Source organism: Aphis gossypii, chromosome 3 (assembly GCF_020184175.1).
Source record: "Aphis gossypii isolate Hap1 chromosome 3, ASM2018417v2, whole genome shotgun sequence".
In the NCBI taxonomy this organism is placed as follows: Eukaryota; Metazoa; Arthropoda; class Insecta; order Hemiptera; family Aphididae; genus Aphis; species Aphis gossypii.
Genome location: NC_065532.1, coordinates 13,169,310 through 13,194,468, shown reverse-complemented (window position 1 = coordinate 13,194,468; position 25,159 = coordinate 13,169,310). Strand labels below are relative to the sequence as shown.

Here is a 25,159-nt window from a genome sequence, read left to right as displayed (position 1 = left end):
TGATTAATATCCAATCCTTACTACGGTTATATTTAATACACTCATATTGATCTAACAATTTCAGCAACGTTTATGTGTCATTGTTAGATTTTTGATTGATTTATAATTTTCAATATTTTATATGAATACATAAGACACATTCTTTTATTATAAATTTATAAACAATCATAATATACTTTATTGAATATTTTAACAAAAAACACAATAATGGAATAAGTACACTCTCCACATAAAATATATATTTAACTCAATAAATAAAAGTAGCGGAAAGTCCTGTGTAATAACGGTCTAATATTTATATATATTTTTCGTCTTTGAAACAATTGTGGTCGAAATTCACATTTTTGTTTTTTATTGAATTTTATGTCCAGTGGTTTTCCACCCTAAAATAATATATTTTTTTTTTGTTACCTACCGGAATTTAACAATATTCTTTTATTTGAGAATTTGTGTTTATATATACGCGCCATATCACATCGTTTCTGTCACACACTGTTCGTTTAGTTATAGGTATTGAAAACAAATACACATTTTAAAGAATTAATTATAATTATATGTCCCTCCTATTTTATGCTGCAATACACGAAAGATATTTGTAGCTTGCGCACGAATGATGTTGTATTACCGGAATTTCAATCCAAACACTATTCAGTGGACGTGTATACAACTACGATTTAATAATCGTTTAAAAACAATGTTTGTTCCCCTTTGTAATTTGTCGAGGATTCACTTTCTTCCGAATAAAGGATAATAAATTATTTTTAATGTACCAGAAGAAAAAAAAAACATTTTCTAAATGTTTACTCCCTACAAGTGTACGCTTATTATTTTATAGTTAATATCCCTCACTAAATATGAGAGGATCTCATTTAAAATAAAATATTTATCATCGTTTTTGTTAGTAAAATATTTTATGAAACTATGCCAAATAAAGATAATATATAGGAAATTAAATACTTATACAATATTTTATACAACTTACAAGCAAAACTGTTTTTTCATAATATGTCCTTATCTTGTATTCAGTTCTATAATACCGTTTAAGTTTTTGAGTAAAACAACGTTAAAACCATAAATTTAATAATTTAATTTAATCAACTTAAATATAACTTGAAGATAGAATCTAAAATGTTTTATAAATTCTTATTGTGAAGATACCGTACAATTCTTTAACGAATTTAAAAGTTCATGTTCAGTGGAGTAAATGATTACTATATAAAAATATTGTATAATCAAATTCAATTTTTGTAAACATAAAAGCACATAATTTTTTTCTTAATTGTTATCAAACGCAAAGATATTAGAATAATCAATTTCGATTTCCTATAGGTATATATATATATATATTATGTACACATGTATACATTTTTTTTGCAATAAAAAATAATATGATATTAATGTAACAGCGGATTAAACGAAATATTTTTTAAAATTTTTATTTTTAAAGTTTATTGATGGCAGAGCTCAAGGAATATCACCAAGTATTATTAAGATAGAGGCCTTGAAAATACCATTTATTAAACCGCTTAGCGGACGTGATCGGATGTTCGGTAACAACGACAGTGGCTATCATCGTTATACCAACTAACCGGGTTTTGTTCAACAGCATTGTATCGGTCCAATACTCCAATGAGTTTCGTCACCTCTTGAATACTAAGTACGATCATTATTGTCTTGGAAAAAAATATATAATAAATAACTAAATATAATCATGTAATTGAGAATTGATCGTCGGGTGGCGTTGTGCATTTATTTCAGGGTGAACGGACTTCGACAAAACTACCCACCACCTTGCCACCGACTTTGAAATATTTTATTAATACAGTATAATATTATATATTATATTCGAAGCACGAACTACGAAAAAATAATCAAATTTCATAAGAAATTTGATTTAGGTATAACAAAAGGCGTCAAATTTATACACATTTTTTTTTTAATTTAACGCAAAAAGGATCGTATAAATAAAACGAAATAGCATATTTATTAGACGTGGGATTGTTTTAATAATAAAAGTCAGTTGCAAAAGAGGCAATAATATTTATTAGTCAATATATTTAATAATAAATTATTATAATACGTTATACACAATAACACAATAACGAGTTCACCACTGCAGTGTCGAGCAAGATACTTTCTTTGTCAATTGATGACGAGTTAGTCGAAATAATAATTTTATAGAAGTTGATAGGTAGTACTGTTTTTTAAAACCACGTTTTGACCATCACTTTAGAACAATAACTTTTTGTGCATTCGATAAATTATTCAAACATTATTAAACGGTTGTGCAAAAACTGACAATGTTAATACTAATAATATATTATTTAAGTAATATAATGATTGTTAGAGAACGCTGTACTTGGATTTTACTTATTAACGTACAAAACGCATCAAGCAGAAATTTTATTATTTATTTTAACGTGGTTTTGTTTTTATTTTATCAACAATTGTTAGTTTTAAAACAAAAAATTTTATTTTAAACAATCATCAAAAGTCACAATTTTAATCCTGTTAATTTATTTATAATAATTTTCAATTCTTCATAAAATGGAATTTTTATAAAGATGTATCCTATAGCTATAGAGTATAGAAGAATTGTTAACTTTTTTGAAAAGATTAAAATTCATATGAAAGCTCATCTTGTATACGGCAATTTAAACATTATGTTTATGTATATGAATACTGAATAGTCCTATAAAGTTCTTTTCAATTTTCTTGAAACTTAAGTTACTTAACCCTATTCATAAATAACTGATTCATCTATCAAGGTATGTTAAATAATGTTTTCTTCGTCAATTTATATAAATCCTGTAATGGCAGACGCAGACTCTATGATTTGAATTAATTTAAACTGTTGCCTAGTATGCATAGCTAGTATACTAGCCATTTCAACTTAATATTGTGTTTATTTTTACACAATCTTTGAACTATTTTTACGTTAATATATTTAAATTTTGTTTTTGACTTATGTAAATAACTATATTTAAAAAAAAATCAATTCTATCCTTTTATTTAATACTCACTCATACATACATAGCTTTTTTTATACATCTGTATAAATAACGTCATATCCATTAAAAAATATGCAAACATATTCTGAAATAATGAACTATAGTACCTAAGAACCCGTGATACGATTGCACTATAACATCATACCGCCCTTGGTCCGGAAGTACCTGTTTTTACCTACGTACAGTATATAAATATGAAACGAAATGGAGCGATAAATTTTCAAAGCTCGACAGTTTTACTCCGGTCAAATTACAATACGCCCGTGAATACGTCTTACAGCCGATATATACACGTACAGGCAATAAAATACGAATTATGCAGTAATAATAGTTTACACGCACCGGCCTATAAGAGTGTTGTCAAGTCGAATGTCCGGTAGTCACGTTATTTCAGAACGCCATAGTAAACTTTATACGTCCCCAACGAAGAGGGTCGTAATTCTAGTATCACAAATCACAACTATTTAAGGCACATTAATTTAAAGTTTCCAAAGCGAATAGTTCTAATTCTGTATTTAAATTATGTTCAGATAATTTATTTTTTATTCTTTAGCTGAGAATTTTAAAGGATTTTGCTGCAGGTTCTTCAAATCATTTATTCCAAAATACTGAGCAATTATAAACACGACAGAATGTCAGAATTTCGTTATTTTTCATCTGAGATGGCGGATTACTGCAAATATCATTATACTATCAAGACCCTGTGTTTGCACATCGTTTATGCATCATCGTGCTCGAGCGTACAGTCTTAGTGTTGTTTCCCTAAATGTGTGTACGGCCCCATATATTTGGTTAAGAGACATATTTATACTCCCATCTACTACTCGGCCCCATCAGAAGCAGCTATATTACTGCAGGTATCAAAGACAAACCTTGTAACGTAAGTAGGGTAGGTACCTTATTAACTCACGAATGCATATTATTAATGCTCGTATAGTCGTATAAATTATATTATAATACGATGTATGCAGATTATTAATCATACAGATGCAATGCTATAAATACATTCCTGCTATACGTATACCTACATAAGATAAATAAACCCAAACGTATCAAACAATAATATAGGTATCCAATATGTTTATGCAGACATGCACTAGTAACTTATTGTATGTATACAAAATAAACAATAATTTACTTGCAGTAATTTCTATTATGGATAAAATAAAATGTAATGTTAATCATAATTTAAAGATAATTATATTGTAGTTGTACGGCGATTGCAATTGTGTTTGGTCACTGTGCAGTTAAATGATAATATAGGACACCATGCTGATTTTTTGATTAAATGATTCAATACAGCGTTACAACCAGGTTGTTTTAATGGGTGCATTTTTAACTGACAATCCTTACAACCTAAAAATTAAGAAAATAATTTGACTAGTATATTTTATATAATATAATAGCAATATTATGTTGATATCACCTTGGTGGCAGGAAAATTAAAAAAGCTGCAAGAACGAGTGTAAGAGAAATTTAAATGGAACCTTTAAAAGTACGATTACTTTATGATGTTCTCAAAGATGGGATACTTTATTCATGCGCCGTAGCTCAATAATTTGTATTAATATTTAATATTGAGATGCAAGGTATTGAATATGTATAATTAGAGTACATATTATAAAGTAGGTACATTTATGTCATCTATCTACCCATTAAATATTATAAATATGAAAATTTAGTAATATTTTAGGCTATAGGGTAGATCGCGTACATCATGGTTATTAATATGGTACTATAATATTAAATACATTATGGGCCTAATATATATAGTTTTTTTTTTTTTTTATGTTATTTTTTATTATTATTATATCACCGAAGCGATGAACATAATACTAATGTATTGTTATGATATCAAATAAATAAAACTTAGTTATATAAAATGTGCTATGTGTAGAATATACGTGGGCAATATATTAATATTATGCGCATGTATGGTTTTCATTTTCGTAATAATATAAATAAAAACTACAAGATGTGTGTAATGTACATGTATAACAATATCACGCAATATTATATTTTGATATTGTTTTAAGGCGTTGTGTGAAAACAGTGTACACGTCTTATAAACGCGTTTCGCATTGTTTTTAAATTCCTTACTTTTATTTACTCATAGCTTATAATTTTGTAATGTTTAATCCTAAGACAAACATAAAAAGAATACTCATTTCATTTGTTTGGACAAAAGAAAGAATACAGATAATATATTATACATGTTATTATAACAATGTAACATGCATAAAATGTTTAATAATATACGTAGTGATGCATTTGAAGTAAGACATACTTTCATATATTTTAATTCGTTACAAAACAACGTTTTTAATTATAATATTCCGATATAAAAATCAAAATATTGAGTATTTGTAATATCTAAGTATTCGATCAATTAAAATCAAATTTCAGATACTAGCTATAAATATTCAAAGTTTTGATGAGTGGAGTAGAGTACCTATCATCGTAATTTTGCGTGGTATCCCTATGACTCACTCCTTTCACCAACATTTTTAGTACACGATTACTCATAAGTTATAATTCTTACAATTCATTTAAAATTCGATTTTTATGTATTAAAGTAAAAATATTCTGCTTTGGAGTATAGTAATTAAATATGTATGTTGTCATTAAAAAAAAAAAAAAATAATAATAATAATAAAAATAATTTTTAAGAAAAAAATGTTTTCAGGACTTAAAATTATGTAACTAAAATATTTTCGAAAACATAAATAGTTTTTAATTAAATGCATCACAAGGTATACAATGTATATTATTCATTTATATTACTATAATATAATATTATGTAATACCTACTCATCAACAATAGCTCTAAATATACCAAAATAGTTTTTTTTGTTTTAAAAATATATATTAGACGATGGTGAAAACGATACTTAACTCATTTTATATTGAAATGTTCGAATTCTAAAAGAAAAACGATTTTATTAATAACTTAACAGTATATTTTAACGGTATAATATATATCTTCTTAGTCCGTTCTATATCGAATTTGTAAGTTCTTTGATATGCAAATATGCGATGACTAATATTGTAACAATATTGCGTCTGAATTATCCCGGTTCTTAGAAAAAAAGTTAATATCATCATATATGGTAATCTATCATTTCAAACGATAATTCTCTGGACATACATAATGTAATTTATTATTTATAATGGAAATCCGGGATGGTTGCGGTGAGGTATATAGGTAATAATTAATAATATGAAATATGTATGTTACGTAGCAATAAATCGATTGGCTTAAGTATAAAATCCACGATATAGAGTTCATATTATGCGTTAATACGATTACGCCCGGCTATTAAAAATAGCCGCCAGAATTTAAAAACTCGATAAAACTTAGTGAAAAAAATAAAATAAATAAATAAATAATACGAAGGGTTTGGGGTGTGCTATTAAAAGAACCGTAATGAAAATCAATAACGGAAATATAAAACATAATTTTAGAGTTGTAGTATAAATATTGTATCCACCAAACCACTCCCTTGCTGTGGTATTCGACGTATTATTATTGTGTGTATGTATAGATGCGAGGGCGGCGTTGCCATCGCGCCTGTTACTTTTCCGCATAAATGCCTATACAAAATTAATGACGTTAAATGGGTTTCAATGCGAGAAACAATAATACGCGTATCATGCCAGAATGGGTCTTGAAATCATAATATTAGTTTTTATATGCGCCGCCGCAAAATTAATTTATACCCGAGAACATAATACACGTAATATAATTAATATGTCTGAAAAATCATTTAAAGTTGTTTTTTCAATTGTGGGTACCTACCCAACAATAACGCAACCAAAACCATATCGATATAAATTGAATGCGTGTGGTCTGCAGGGGCACCTAACCTAACGTTATATTGTGTATTATATATCATTAATATATCTAGCGCACACGAGATTCACACTTTGTTTATAATATTGAATAGGTGCAACTCTTATAGGTGTATAGCCTGTTATTATAGTGGATGAGTCAATGGAAAAATTAACTCGAGTTATTCAAATTTAGTAATTCACGAATTAATACACTACACCAACGGTTCCCAAACTGTGTACCGCACTAATGCGGTTTACGACTCATTATAAATAATTTCAAATTTATATTATTTTTATTTTTTCTTTCATGGTATTCACAACAGGGTATTGCGGTTGAATTCGATCCAAAAAAAGGGAAAAAATCGGAAACCGTTGCATTATACAACAGTGAAATTTCCATATCGAAAGTCTAGACCCAAAATATTGGTCAATTATTGAATTTTATATAGGTAGGTTTATATAGTGATTGTGCAACCAAAGAGTTTTATTGTTTTAATAATAATTAACCGTTCTGTCAAAACATTCGCAATGAACTTAATGCACTTTACAGTGATTAAGCTACTGTATGTTCGTGCCAGCTAAATTATTAATCAAACCGAAACATATTAATTACTGGTCTATTTTTATTTAAAACCGTTGTATACGGCGTAATTAAGCAAAAAAACTTTTTAAGTATTTGTAACTTAGTAAAGTTTAGTAATAATAAGGTTATTGGAAAATTATTATTAAAGTAGTTTAAAACTATAGAAAAATAAATAACTTTTTAACAAGTCAACGACCACCGTAGCGTATACTATACTATAATATAATATTATTATGTACGTCGAGACCGTCGTAGTTATTTTTCCGCTATTAGTTTTCCGTGCAATAATTCGATACAAGAATAATATATATATATACTTAAACATTTTATGTAAGTCAAACGATTATGATAGCGTTTTGAGGGCATTTGTTGAGAAACTCTCACGATAACGAAATATAAACATACGCAAACAACACGTGTTCATAAGCTGAATGTTTTTTTTTCCCGTTCCAGTGTCGTTCTCACACTCCTGTAGCAAATGACATTTCACACCACCTCGCGTCGGTTGGATACACGGTGGAAATGACGCGCGGAGACGAAAAGGTCTCGTCGTCGGGTGACCTCCGGTTTATTATTATATAACGATATATATGTATATGTACACATAATAGGGTCTATTTTTCTTATGGATATTACCATCGGTTACATATACTTGGCCTCGGGTAAACGGGGGTGCGCGGACGATAAAACGACGTAAAAATACGTCCGAAAAACTAATCCAATTGTCGTTGTAAAATATGTCATCTCCCCGACGGCGGCTGCTGCGGAAATCTGTAGCACAATGGCTCCCCGTCACTACTATAATGTATAATAATATCCACAGCAAACCGACGACGTTCGGTCGTAGTTATCATTTTATGTAAATCATCATCAAATATACGAACGATACCTATTATATATACACACCAATGTGTCAACGCCCGACAATTGAGATTTGTTGGAGTAGAGAACCGCTTTGAATATTCAATAAGCTGATGGCTGTATATATTTTCGAAAACAAAATACACATGTACCGTAAATATGCTTTTGATGCAAGAAAAATTCCAGGTACGTTTATGTAAAGAGAAGAATAATAAAATAATAATAATAAAACTTTCTAGCACTGGACAAAGGAGTTTTCTGAACAAATAATAATAATGTATGTACCTATACGTAAACTTAAAAAATGTCTATACCAAATATTTCATATTTGCGCCACAAATCTGCATGATAAACAACTGCGCAGGTGTAAGTTTATCACATTATCGTTACCTGAAGCAGTCTACGACTATTGTAAACGTATTGTTATACCAAACTATTTTTCAGCCGAATGACGCAAGCAAGCAAAATGTTCTATATCTTGATCGAACGATTTGATATAACTTAAGGGACAATAAAGCCGAGTTGAGATACAATTTGAATTACGAACGAATTTCCCAAGAACCGAAATAGTAAATACAATCAAACCATAAACATTTAAACGTGTAATTTATGCGTATTTTGTATTGTTGTATATTTTCTACTAATTATTATTACATAATTACGTGCGCGTGTATATTTAACTTATTATAAATTTCGTATGTTGAAAATATCGATTTATTACACGCGTGGTGACATTTATTGATTCAATTCGTATTTCAATATATTTTAAGCCTATATTATAATGCTCTCTATACGCATCGCTGCATCAGGATATAATTATTGTTATACTGGGTCTAGAACCATTTATAAAAGTCACAGGGTTAGTGTATTTTAAAAACAAAAAAAAAAAAGTATGCTGAAGTGTTTTTTTTTTTATACATATTTGTATATAATGTATAAATAGAGACATAGAGGACTTTAATGCGTTATGGTATATAGAATAAGAATAGAATAAAATCTTGTAAATATTTTTAATAAGATCCTTAAATGATTCTATAATTATTGGAAAAATAAATGCAACAATTAAAAATTATTATAATTAGGTAATCGGTGGATATTAATATAAAAAAAAAATAACCCAGCACATTTATACACAAATGGAAATTGTTTAGATGATAATTATCTTTAATAATATATTATTTAAAACAAAATTTCACCTATATCTTAGTTATTTCGACATGTTTAAGACATAATAACCATTTTATATGGTTAAAATATGCTTATAACACAAAAATCAGTAAGACACTTATAACGATGTGCATAGTAAAGTTACTGCTAGACATACATTTTTTATACAAATAAGAATAATGTAAAACATAAATGAGTTGTTATGGTGTAATTACTATAATGTCAGCTCTTTGTTCTTTTTCAGTTACGTAGTTGTCAACAATATAATTTTAAGTTTTATATTATAAGCTATAGTTTCCTTTAATTATGGTTATTTTAATGCCGAAAACGGTACTCTCATAATCCCAGCAATTACATAGCTACTCGTTATTATTATAGAGTCGTATTAATACGATGGTCAAAATACTATGTTCTCAGACGCGGCTTTCAAATTATTGCAATTTGATTAGCATCGTCGTTTGAAAAGTTATATCAAGTTATATCGAAAAAGTCAAGAGGGAGAAATGTGTAAAATGAATAAATTAAAAAGTTTTTTCCTGTATAAATAAGGCATAAGTGCATGGTTTTTTTCCAACAATACTATTAATAACTCATTTTTAATTAAACTCATAAAAACATGTAACTCTGAATTTTGCATCATAAAATTAGATTGATTTTAGCATATTTCCGGAAACTCAGAGTAGCTAAAATACACGCTACATCGACAATATTAGAGCAGTGCTTATATAATAATTTATAACGTTTAATTGCGAGCACTCGTTCAGTAATTATAAATACTGAAGTCGTATTTCAAATACGTTTAGAAGAAAGTATTTAAAATTATATATTAATTGAAATAAATAACTTTGTGAATTTATATTTAAAAATATGAGATACTATAAAAAAATCTCTAAAAAAATATTCCGGTCTTCAAGAGCGTTGCATGAACAAGTATTAAAAATTATTTGAAATATTCTTTAAACGAGTTAATGTTTGTATTCAGATTATTGTTAAAAAATAAATTTAAATACGTAATCAAAATAAATTTCAAATAAGTATTTTGAACAACTTTATTTTTCAAACTTTATACACCGCACAGTGCACTTATATAAATATTTATGTCGTTAAAGCACCGGCTAACGTATACATATAGTCATATTTAGGTATTTATATATTAATATTATGTGCTTATGTATGTGTACTATTAATTATATTATCGCGATCAAATTGAATTCCGTACGGATTTCAGTGGTGCCGTATAAATGAATTATTGCGATTCCACATTATGCTCCCTGTTCATTTAAATTTCCGTATTACTCGTTTAATACATCACCGTTATCGTATCAATGGCGCTAAACGACAACATAATAATTATTTATTATATTAATTGTCATCGATTTAATATTTTTATATCATTTATATTTTTATTGATTCACCAAGCACGATTATCTTCCATTTTCTTCAATAATGCAATTATTCAAAATCTGATTTTTTCAATTTTTCAATATTTTGAAATTCTTGAAATTTTTTTATACTATACTTAAAGAGTATACAATTTTTTGTGAAAATACAAACTTCTATTCTTAAAATGATAAATCTTCTTTTCTAATGTATTTTTTTTTTTTTTTGAACATTTTCACATATTATCAGAATTAAGATGTAAAAGTATAGTTTTTGTGTTATTTAACTTTAAATATTGAAGATGATAAGTCGATAATAATCAGTTTTTAAATATGGGACTATGACAATTTGAAAATTTTATTAATTTATATTAAAGCGTGTTAATATATTTATACTTTAAAAATTGAACCAAATTTTATCGATAATTTTATCTGATACTACACAATTTTCAAAAAAATCATCTGCTAAATAATTTATATAATAGAAAATAGGTTTTTTTTTAAAAAAAAAACAGAACATCCTTGAGTAGTTCAAAAGAATTCAAGAATATGTTCTTTAAATATACTTGCAGAAAACTTTAAAAAATCAGAATTTATTCATTATTAAGGAAAAATAGGAGGTAAACACTCTCGGTGAATCACTCCGTATATTATGTAATATATTTGTACATGATTATTTGCTTGTAAGCTTCTCGTCGCGCAAACCAAACACAAAAGCAACAGAATCTGTCAATACGAACACGACAGGCAGATATATATTTATCGAATACTGCGTATTGTATGTATTATAATGATATGTATATATGATGTGTACGACCATCCGGCTGCAGAATTAGCGATAGTGTGCATAATGAAGGTTTGTTGGATCAAATCAATTTTAACAACTCGGAATTAGTTTTTTACGAGATAACATTGTCGCTATTGTGAAAACTTAATACTTAATTATTTGTATATTTTTATTTATTTAAGATTAAAAATTAATATCTAATATTATAATGTTATAAACAGCCAATAATACATTTTTATGGTGTTCTTTGTTACTCGCCGCACGATAAATTATTAAAACGCGTTATATTATTTAAATACACTTATCGATGAACTTTGATACAATAAGCCACTAAAATTCAATATTTATTTTGAAATATTACAATAGTATATAGCTGATGTAACTATAATAATATTAAAATGCACGATAAATGAATAATTCAAAATATTTTATGCGCGTTATTATTTATTTTAGTTATTTTTAATACCGCCTGAAAGTATTGTTAAAAGCATACATAGACAATCGTATTATGCAAGCACAACGACAATGTAAAAAAATCCATGGCGCATTGGCGCGTAAATGGTTATCCATTTTTGTGTTCTATAAAATTTGATTGTATTCTTTATGGATAAAATAACAAACTCCAGTGCCAGTGTAAAAGTCAATATTGTAACAAATAACAATGCATGCTTAAATTACTTTCACATACAATTTTATCGATGAATATTAAAACGCTTTCGCCGTATACGGCGTTAAGTATATACAAATTTATTGGATACAATAAAGGTGGTAAATGTTTATTTTATCACGTAAAAAATAGAAATAGAAAAGTGTGTTAAAAACAAAATTATAAAAAATAATAGATAATTGTATTTTTCGATACTCGCGATGTTTATAGACAATAAAGCGAACGTGAGCCTATAAAAATTCGAGTAATAATTTCAACGGTTATAATGCATGTTGTAAAAAAAAAACTTTTTTCATCTCTTGTAAATTCTACAAAGTTCCGTGAATACCGAATATAGTAAAACAGACTTTGATTGAATGTAAAATACCAACACACAGTACAAACCTAATGTATAATATAATATTATACATATATATTAACGGCTAATAAAACGGAAACGGAAATAAATTAAAAATGTAATAATGCGATTCGCGATAGAGATCACGTCTGGGCCTTTTCCACGGCGTCGTCGTCGTCGCAATTGTCCATATATTGTATAAATCGAATAAACGGTCGAAACGGTCTCGCGCGACGGTCTACCGATTTTATTATGTGTACGCGATCGGCCGAGTCGTTATTATTTGAAAACAATTTTCGGTCCGGTCCGGCAACGAAAAGCAATGCGTGTTGACGAAATATACGCGCGCGGGAGGCGCATTGCGCGTATTGATTTTTGACGTTTGTATATACCGCCGATGTTGCGTCTTTCCGTTTCGCTCTCTATACCCCACCTCCCCTCACACCTTGCCGTCAACGTGTGGCAGACATAATATGGTATAATGTTTTTGGTGGTGTGCGTGCGCGTATTTCGCAAGGGGGCGAGGGAAAACTACTCTATTCTCTCCTTTTCGCAAGGACTTCGGAGCGCCTTGCGAGACGAGGGTCGCCGATGACGCAGATCTGAAGACGCGACGCACTCTCCTCTCGTTCGCGGCGTTATCTTATAAGTTAAGCGCACATTACACGACACTGCAAGCGTTGGGGTCCGGCGGGGACTACGGCAATTTACGACGTCACGTATAAATATATATTATTATCTCCTGTGCGCGGGGAGCACCTACATAAATTTGCAGATGTTATTACCGTCGCCGTGTATACGATAATAATAATAATAATAGCAACAATAACAATATAACGCGTACGCGTCGCACTCCGGCGATGAAATGCTTCGGGTCCTGCACGTCACTGCCCCAGCTGCAGTGCATCAAACGAGGAAGACTATCCGTCCGTATTTATATAGGTATTATATAGGTACGTATACGAGATTAAAGCGTAGGCCTGTGATATATTGGAGTGTTTTTTCAGAGGTTATTACCACCTCGCCCCTATTATAGGGATGACGCGGGTATGACGTCCCCCGTAAGAGAATAAAGAGACCGTTTCGCTCGCCCTCGGGGATTTCGCCGTGCAGTCGCATAACGAGCCCGCGGGTATATAGAGTTATTGGGTTCACGATATTCCCGGAAAGCCTTCTTTTGGGGCCGATTAGGAAGTGGACTGAATGTAAGCTCATCTCCCATATACCACGCTATAGACCCGTGACATCGCGAATACCTCCGCCTATATATTGCTGCAGGACGCGCGAGCGCATCGGAAAACCGATTTACGACGCCATAAATCGCGAAACGGCCTCGGCTCTGGTCCAAAACGGTTTTCCTGTTCGGTAAGTTTTCGTTTCCGCCACAATAATAATATTTTATTGAACTCGCGTGCGTATACTAATGGTATACATGTGTACACACGGCGCACAAAGCAGCAGGCGACGAATTCAATTCGACGACGACGAAGAGATTTTCACCCGCACCCAAAAACAACGTGAAAATTGATTTTTATTTGGCGCGCTGCACCCCCTGCAGCTGGTGTCTCGTTTCTAAAAACTTTTACCGGCACATGCAATTGTGTTGCAGTATACGATTCGTGTGATGTAATATTTCGACGGTGTTTTATTTTTATTTCACACGAATACATCGTATACAAAAGGTGTATACGACGGATCGGTTCGTTTATGCGCTTTCAGAAATAATAACAATATAAGGTCCCAGGTGGTCGCGTGAAAAATGCGAGCGTTCAATTTTTCCCTCGGCGTCGTATAAAAGCGCGTATATTAATGCGTGAACGGTTTGGCGAATTAAACGCCGCTAAAGCCAAAGTTACTGGGAATGAAGACGTGTGCGACAAACTTGACTAGTACAAAATAATATTAGTATGTCTAGCGCTGAAACTGGTGCCTTATATTGTTCTGCAAGCTGCTGAGCACATAAACCGCGATAACGCCGACTGTTACGCGTTTCATTGCTCATACTGTATGCGCAGTCACGTCCTAATTGCTGTCAAACAAATTTAACGTAATACAGTAGCTATAGTCGTTAATAGTATATTACTTTTTACAATTTAGATAGAACTTTTTTCAATTCAAACATTTAGTTTCACTATAAGTAATATTCTTGTGTTTTTTTTTTTTTTTTTTTTTGGGGGGGGGGGAGAATTAAATAAGAGTTTAGAAATATACACCGTAAAAACAACTTTTTAGGTATCAAAAAAATACTGCGTAACACAGAGAAGCTATTTAATAATACGAGATTAACTACGAAAACAAAAATATAATTTAATATATAAAAAAATAATTTTGTATTTATGTACAATATTTTCTTCAAACTATTGTTTTCGAATGCATAAAAAATTACCAATGTAAAAACCTTGACTACTTCTTATAAATTTACACTACGTAATACCTATAATATAAGTTGTAAAATATAATTATTAATTACATTTTTTTTATAGGATCTTAAATTTTAATCTATCAAACACTATAGATATAGTTTTATAAATAATGGATTTTATAAAATATATTTATTTTATTATATCATATTTTTACTATAACTTAGTTGATATTTCTTTGGAAAAATGTTTTTTTGGTATTGATTTTAATTCTACTCACTCCATATTATTCAAAGTCTAATTATTTTATACTTAAAATCAGATATTATCATGGTTATTATATTAAATTATTATAGGTAGATATTCATGACTAAAATAGTAAAATTAATTTCAGTTCGGTTAAATTACATCTTAACTTAAATTATGCTAATGTACATAAATATATTTACTCATTTTTGATTAAATGCAATCGAAACACAATATAGGTATATTAAAAACATAAAACTAATTAAAAACCTTACTTGACTAATTACGTCACTATCAACTTCTAATTTGTCAATTATGCGTTTCATTAATTAGTAATTTGTATTTATAAGTTTTATAATGTATGATGATTTATCACTCACAGTAAACCACATAATAGAATCTTACATATAAAGAATCTTTTATATTAACGTGAGTTAACTGAATTACCGAAAAATATTTAAATTACGAGTCAGTTTTAAAATGATGAGTGATGGTTTTAAAAATAAAGTAGAATACCTTATCATAATGCGATGATATGATGATGATTTGATGGATGTTATTATTTATTAGTTATTACCTATATAATATTAAAATACTTTATAGTAATAAACTTGAAATGTCGGTCTGACGTCTTTATTAAATCAAGGTTTTTGAACAAAAAACGAACATGGCATTTGAAAAGGGTTGACTGTTTCCATAAAAATCGATAATTTGAAAGTTTTTTCACGCCAAAAGTCATTAATTTTCCACACTTTTATATACTTTTATACCTTCGTTCTAACTGATTGCACATTTAACGTTCAAAAGCTCTTATAATCCTTGTATCCTTGTTATGTGTACAAATATTTAATAAGGACACTTAATAATGTATTTGATTTTTTATACCATATTTACATTATATAGGTATGCTTCAAGTTTTTTATCATTTAATAATTGAATTTTAAAAAAGTACAAAAAATACTACAGTACATACGTTTCCTTATAATATAGATACTTTAATACAAATAAATTAAAAAACGGAATGGATGTCACTATCAAAAATAGGTAAAATATATTTTATAGAATATTACTAAACTATTTAAAAAAATATACAAATATAATACCTATCTATGATAAAATAAATATTAAATCATAAATATTATGTTTCCATAAAATAAAAATCATTAAAACTCTTTCTAGGTAGGTACCTAATATAATTTCTACCAAACCAAAAGATGTTTGATATATTTTATAACTAGTATTTAATAATCTTTTCTCATTTCGTTTAAGGAACAGTCGAGACGGAAATAAAATACATTAACAGTTGAATCTTTGAAAGTGCATATTAAAGAATTTTACGTATTATAATATGTAAATTACAATATTTCAGATTTCAAGTGAAACGAGAAAACCGTATTGGTTTAACAATAACTTTATGCGTTTTGTACAATATTAATTAAATAGCTTTTAGGAGAACCAAGAGTTTTTAAATATATATATCATTTGAATATTTGAATATTTTACGTATTTATATTATAATATGATCAATGTATTAGAATTGGTAGTTAATGAAAATAAATGCATCCATTATGAAAATAAATTATCCATAAAAGTAATAAATATAAAAATAAAAATGCCAATTTAGAGTTTATAAGATTTATTGAACATTTACATAGAATGTGTTGTATTTTAGAAGTATTAAAAGTATAATATTTAATAAAATGTTACTGAAGCGTTTAAATAATAAGATGATTATTAAAGTACATTGTTTTATACATCTATCTAGTACATTGTCATAAATTCAACAACTTTAAAAGGAAATCTTTAAAAATTCAAGAATTAAAATATTTTATTTATACGTACATAAGCATCGTTTAAAATACTTGAAGGAGCGGTAAAAACTTTACTTTAACAGTGTTCATTATAAATTTCCCGAGAGTAAGGTAAATCAAATTTTGTAAACCTCTCTTGAGTTGTAGACACTTGAGAGTTGAGAGTTGTAATTTAAATACAACACACACGACTATTTTCTCAATTGTTTATAATATGTTTTAATGCAACTATATAATTTATAGTTGAATATCCAGTATAATATATTGTGATGAACATAATTTACAAGTTAGTATGCTAATTAAAATTAATTATGCACATTTATCAAAATTAAAATGGTTTAAATGTAGGTACAAACCAGTAGGTGCTACGCGAATAAGAACAATATAGCCATATATGTAATCCAACAGTCACAAAATAAAGTGGTGTCAATCATTTAATTGTATATTATAATTGTAACATAAGTATTTTATTATGTTTTTAATTGACTTAAACATAGTGTAACTGTAAACCATATGTTGGGTTAGGTTGAATTTATGATGTCATCAGCAGTGATACAAAAAGTAAAAAAAAGATTAATTTTATGCAACTGTAATATTATTATTAAGTATATAGGCAATACGCAATACTGCAATAGTTTCTTTAAAAAAAAAAATTTAAAACAAATACAGAGAGATCGTGTTCAAAAGGCGGACTGTTTAATATTCAAAGAGCGAAAAATTATCAAAATCACTTCATAACGATCACAATACCTAATTGTATAACGTAGGCTCATTAAAATATATTAAAACAATGATAAATTATGTTACGGCTTTGTTTACACACAGGTAGCGAATACGAAAATAATAATTATTTTTGTCGAATCAATATACACGTTCCGGGAGCATATAGACAAAAGCCACGATAAATATCATGACGATAGCAATCATAATAACTCGCTTAATGCAGTGTTCAACACACCCGGCGACGGACGTAAACAATATTCGTTTTATATAGGTAGGTTCGGCGATAGGCATCGGCTGTGAAACAGCGCACGACCGCCATCACCGTTGAGTAACAATATTATATACCGTTTTCATACAATTATTATTATTTATTATTATTATTATTACGCTGGGATATGGGGGTGACCAACAATAGATGAACTTTACGAACCGCACTGATAAAAGCAATGAGAGCCAGAAATGTATGTATTTTATTTTATCATGACGACATCGTTATATTATTACAGTTCGTATTAAATTATATTTCAACAAATTTGTACGTGACATTATTTATATATATATATATATATTTATAAACGTTAGTCGTTCAAGTATAAAATTGTATTCGATTTCGTTGGACAGCATTCATAAGACATCGCGTAAATAAACTGTTTTTAAGTATTATTCAAATATTCTTATTTCTAAAAATCAGAAGAAAAATAATATCTAGACATATTTTTTCCATAGACTTGCTTCGATGCTTTGCACCCAAATTCACTCGTCCGATATCAAGTACAACTGGAATACAAAATATTTTCAAAAACCATAATAATATGTAGGTAAGTAGGTACTGAAGTTTTTATGAATATTTAGTTAAAACAAATAACTTAGTCATAAGTCATAGGGTAAGAGAGAAATATTTTATATACCTACCTATTTTTTAAAATTATAGCAGCAACAGTATAACTAATAAATTGATACAAAAATGTGAATTTAAAATAATAGGTACTCCATATAATATATACCTAAGTTTAAAGCCCTTAATATTTGAATTTTTTATTTAGGATTTAAACTTTTAAAGCACTGGTTTTAGGATTTTCAGTAAAACGTTTTCAGGCGTAGCGAGAATTGAAAAATTTAAGACAATTAAAATTGTAGATATTTGAAGTAATGTCTGGTTGTACACCACATAATCAAATTTACAATCTATTCCAACATAATATTAACTTCATACGAGTATTCAAGTAAAAAATGTTTTCTATAAACGTCGGCAGTGCGACTCAAGTTTTTCAAATCGGTGGCTCTTGACCAACTTTGAATCTTTTTACGAACAGTGTTTATTTTATTGATCTACGTATTAATAAAATATTCAGTGTCAGATTTAGGGTAGGGGGTACAATGCACCTGGTTGCCAAGTCTGAGAATATTTAGTTGTCACGAATTGAGATCCTAGATTTTCTCACTTTGTATGGGAATAAAGTATTGAACAAATGATCGAGAAAAAAAATTATGTTGAAAAACACGCATTCGTTTTTTCTAGACCGTTATAGTGTTACATGGACTCAGGTGCTGTACTCCTATTTATGAATTATTATTATTTTTTTTTTTTTAAAGGAACCTTTAATATTAATAGTTACACTCCACCTTTCCGAGATTAAAATCCGGTTTTGATCTTAATATTATTATTATTTTAGTCGTGTGAGTATGACTCGAGTGCATACGTTCAACCATGAATGTTACCCCAGCATGGCTGATGAATAATATATTTTCAGGTACTGCCACGCGCCGTGGCAATACGAATTCCGAACCCTCGGATGCACGCAATTTACCGTATGTAAATGTGGAAAAATGTAGTAACATTATGTGCAGTGTTTGGTGTCCGAAAATATTACTACCACCGCGTGTATAGCAACGCCCTTGCTCGTTCCTCGCGCGGTGACTTTAAATTGCTCTCTCCGAGGGATTTGTTTAATTAACGCATAGTTTACCACTCGTACCACCACACTTAACGTACACAAACTGCAGTGATCGTCCCATTTCTCACTATAAAAATGTTGTCAGTTATCGTATGTATTTTTGAAATCGGTTTTTTATTTTTACCAAAATATATTTTTTTTTTTTTTTTTGAGGATTTTTATGTACGAACTTTGAACTAGTATTTAGTTGGTTAAAATATAAGTACACCTACTTATTAATTAATGCTTAGATTAGATTGGTGGAATGGTACACCGACATTTCAAAAACAAATGTATATTTAAATTAAACGAAGTAAACATAAAAACGCGAAAAAATACTGTTCAGTTAACACTTATATTATCCAGGATAAGCATAGATACTATTTTACATTTATACTATAATATATATACATATATATACATACCAAATTCAACGTTGTTGCAAAAACAAAAATATAATTGAGAGAGCAAGCCACGGAAGCCTATTTAGATTGAACTAGAGTCGTAGCAGGTCTCTTCATTCCCACAGTCTTGTCCTAAAACAAAATTATGAATTCACATTATAACACTTCGTCCAATTTTTATTTGTTTTCATTGTTCAGCATTTTTTTATTAAAAATTTTCATCACAGTCGTTTTGTTTTTTTATTTTTATTAATATACACCGTTTAACTAAAGCGACTATAGAAAAGTCAATAAAAAAAATAACAATGCACATGCGTAATTCATTTAATATTTCAATCTGAAAATAAATCGTCGAATTATAATCAATCAGTCCGTTCAAATTTAATAAATCGGAAATGTCCTCTTTAACCGTTGATGTAGATGATAAATGATAGCTATAGGTTTGTAAGTATTCAGCATTTATATATCTATATTCAAATTTCAATGATATTTTTCTCAGAATAATTGGTGATTATTTTTGATTCGAATAAAAACGTCTACTATAGTAGCCGGGTGCTGAGTTTCTTTTTCTCATAAATCTCGAATATAATAGTAATAATAATAATAATAAACCGTTTGACGTTTTATTAGAGTACTGTAAAGATAATTATATTATTTAGGCGCGACATTCACTTCACGGGCACTTCGCGCTAGTCTCTTGATAATTCTTTACGATACGAATTAAAAATCAAACACCATCACGAATATCTCCCAGTTAACGGGCTGTATATTTTTTGAAATTTAAATTACACAGTGCGTTTATACGTACGTATATGACTATGACGCGATGCGTGGTATAAAAATATTAAAACACGTAGAAAGGTCGACAGCCGACGATATATATTATTCGGTGCTCTATAATATTATATAATATTATTATACAGTAACAAGACGGGGAAAGGTGTCCGCCCTGTCGGGTGTGATCGGCTGACCGATTATAATAATTTAGAATAATATTTAGATATGCCTACCTACAAACAAACGGAGGAATTCGATTTTTCAGATTCGCACGTGGCGAGCCGCCTCGCTCGACCGCCGCGGTGTATAGTAAAATATATCTATAATAATATATACACCGAGGAAAACGTGTGCGCGTCTATACACACAAAATATAATACGCGCGCGTGTGTGTACACGACGACGGCGAGTACTTCGATATAAATATATATATATATAATAAGCGTGCGGGTGTTGCCGGTGGTATATAACGTGGGCGAGTTACCATGGTTACGCTCGCGCTCGAAGGGTGACCAGACAGCTTGCCGATACACCTACCCCCCGATAACCACACCACCACCGTCATCCCCGTGCCACCCCTACTACCGGAGGGCTCTTGTTTTGTTACTCTTCGGCCGTCGCGAAAACACCACGCCGCTAAAGCCGCCTATATATGTATATGTACGTGTGTTGTATACGAGGGAACTTGAATTATTCAACTGCTACTACGCGGCGGCAGCTTTTATCACGACGACGACGACGATGACACTTTCGATTGCACTCGTTTAAAATATTATAACGACAGGCGTGTACGCGTTATAATATTATTATGATATACACCTTCACGCACAGACACACCTATTCCAGCGATAGCACGTGTACGTTTTTGCCACGTTATACGTATAGTACAAAATATAATTATCAACTGTTGTGTACTTACACGCTTAACACGTGTAGTAATTTATGTTGTTTTTATTTTTTGCCGGTCGTAGAACGTAATATACCTACTCACGTGCTTGTCCGTGTGAATAATTATCGTACTGGTACCTATATGTATATTATATTGGCAGATTCGATTTATTTATCTCGAGATAAATCGCCAGACGCGTATCGCGTCGGTCGATCCGTAGAGAGTAGGTACCTAATAGTAATATTATATTCGACGAATCGTTTTAATCGTATTCTTTTTTTGACGACGACGACGATAAATTGATGGTCCACTTTAATATAAATAAAGATTTTATTAATATTATTGTATTGTGGCAGAGTGATTCTCAGCCTCGTGTTATTAACGTTAAAAAACACTTCTATTATCGACTTCTCACACTTTACACACTCTATTGTTTGAAATGTTGTCATGATAATAATAATAATTAATAGCTTTATTATGAGGATGAGAAGTACAACGAGAAGAAACTCGAGAACCTATACAGACACCTACGCCGGAGATATACGCGTATCATTTACAAATCTAAAACGAAATACGACTAAAGATTTTACGATAACGGCATATACTAATAAAATCAATTGTATTGGCTAATATTATTTAAAATATTGTTCGGTGGAATAATAAATTCTCTATGCCGAGTGTTTTATGGTATTATCGTACGAGCCATATACAAATCGAGCTCACACTTAGTTTAATACACTGCCAGAAATATTAATAGATTCGATTTATTATAGCTCTGCACCGACTGCACCCCAAAAAATGGGATAAGTTTTTAGGAGAAGGGCTTCCGTATTATATATTATATAAACCCTCTACGCGATAATCATTATTCTATGTGTCTGTGTGAGTGTGTGTGTCGTTTATGCAATGAGGACCAGAAAAAAGTTACAAATAACTTATGGTACAACTACTAAAAAGGCATTAATATACAACGAAGATAGGGTGCGACACGCCATATAATATAATACCATATCATATACCCTGGAGAATAATTTATAAAACATTTCAAGTCGTTTGGTTTTAAGAGTATTTATATCACTGATATAATCAATTATAGCAAAACAGTAATTCTTTTGTTACTATTCGCTGTATTGTTTTATCAATTTGGTAACACCGGTAACCCCAATGTTTTGTTTCGATAACATAATAAAGATTAAGAGTATTTCGATTTTTAACTTATTTAAAATTAAATTACTAAAAAAAATAAATAAATATATTAAGTTTGTTATTTAAACATTGATGCGTTTAAGGGATAAACTAATACAATGATAACTAAATAACAAAAATAATGAGTTTATAATTTCATACATAATACAAATAATGTGCAATTAATATAGCGTGGTAAATAGCTCACGCGAACTTTAAATTTCAGAGTTATTGATACCTATTAATTATTATATTATTTTATTATTTATACCTTAACTACTTATAATAGTATTATTAATATAGTTTGTACAAAATATTTTATAAATTTTATATTTTTTTTAATTTCTTATAAGTTTTTATATTATGTGTTATAATGTATATATTATATAATAATATTTAATTCATCTTAGTGGTAAATTAAACATAATAAAATATTATAATTGATTATACAATTTAATATATATTATAATATATATAATTACTTATTTATTATTTATATGCATTTATTTGTAAAATGTACATTTCCAATAAAGGGATATCTTGAAAATGGCTTAATTAATGGCGTTGACTTACAAACAGGAACTGTATAAAAGGGGAAATGTGTGTATATTTTAATAATGTAGCCTATATATATGTTTAAAATAAAACACTGGAGCATTGAACAGGAAACGTTTGAAATTAATAATATTAATTTATAGCAGCCTTCAGAAATACTATACTTGCATTCTATATTTTTATATCAAACCGTAACTTTTATTATAATTAGGAATTATATTTATAATTATGTTGAATGATTTATTGTAAAGAACATCACACAAATTAAAAAAATGTATTAGATTTGTGACAGAATGAAAATAATATATATTATTTTAAATAGTCTTTTATATTTTTGAGTGATATTTTTAAGAAATAACACAATAGAAACGTTTTGATTGAACTCGCTAAGAATAGGCATATAGATGGCAGGTATCTATGGCCAAAACGCGTAATCGGATTTCAGAAATATTTTTTTTTTTAAGTATTTTTACCACGAAAGTAACTCCATTCAAGGAACAACTATTAAATTCTTATTTAATACATCATTAACTTTAAAATAATAAGGAGCTCGAAGTTTCAAAATAGTCGACAAAGAAATACACAATGAAAGAAATGTAAAGTTAATAACTCAAAAATAATATTTTATAACTGTATGATAGAGATATTTTATGAATTCATTCTAGGGTTAGGTTAAAATTAATATTTCAATGTCCAAAATACATTATACACTTGTTTGGGATTTAAACAACAATGCACTTTACGATTGCGATACAGCTTCCTGATAAAAGATTAAAATAACATTCTGATGTGAATCCATTCATAGTTATAATATGATGTGATCTTGTAGTATTTAGTAAATGCGTATTAAGTTAAATTACATTTTAACTGTATAGTCTGCTATGTATAGATAAAAATAATTGTTCGCCAAAGTCAATTTAATAAATTTTGAACTACGTAAATAACGTCTATCAATAAATTATTAAAACATAAATATTCGTATTTTTTTTTATTATAAAAGAAATAAAACTACCTGGTTTAAAACCCAGAGTATAAAACGACAAGATAAAGAATTTTCGTTATGTAAATATGCATAATATGAAAGTCACGTCAGACTCGCCACAAAAAAGAAAAAAAAAACATACTCAGTGATCTACTTAATAACGAAGAACACTCAAAACCTAATATACCTCTAAGCAAAGTATTAGTTTTTTTTTAACAGTACCTATCATAAAATTAATTTTTATTTCTTACAAGTTATATATTTATATACGAGTATATACAGCAAAAGAATAATAATTATTTACCAATAATTTGATAATTTTAAACAGGGTGTAATCAAAAACAAAAAAGTAATACAATCAGTTTTCAGATAATATAAGGAAATTACGTAAACGTTTGAGAATAATTCATAATTTATTCATTGGCTAATGAAAACAGAGTTATATATATATATATATATATATAACTATATAACTATATATATATATATATATATATTTGTTAGTAAAACATGATACGGTTTATCATTTTAATTAAATATTTCCACGAACGCGTTAAACGTTATAACAAAATTAAAATTATAGTTACCCCGCTCTTTTTGCTGATGAAAATTAATTCAAAACACGGTCTGTTTGACCTTCTAACCACATCTATTTCTACCCTCGACA

General features: G+C 29.0%; 1 protein-coding gene across 2 annotated transcripts in view; it reads right to left on the bottom strand.

Moving 5' to 3' along the window:
* The window catches only part of LOC114126849 (protein tincar), a 68,990-nt gene that overhangs the window by 31,875 nt on the left and 11,956 nt on the right, over nt 1–25,159 (bottom strand). The window contains exon 2 of one of the 2 annotated variants that reach the window (XM_050202812.1): nt 20,126–20,236. The exons of the other annotated variant lie outside the window; for it this stretch is intronic. The gene's annotated coding sequence lies outside the window, so the exon portion shown is untranslated. The remainder of the gene's footprint in view (nt 1–20,125; nt 20,237–25,159) is intronic. 2 annotated transcript variants of the gene reach the window in all.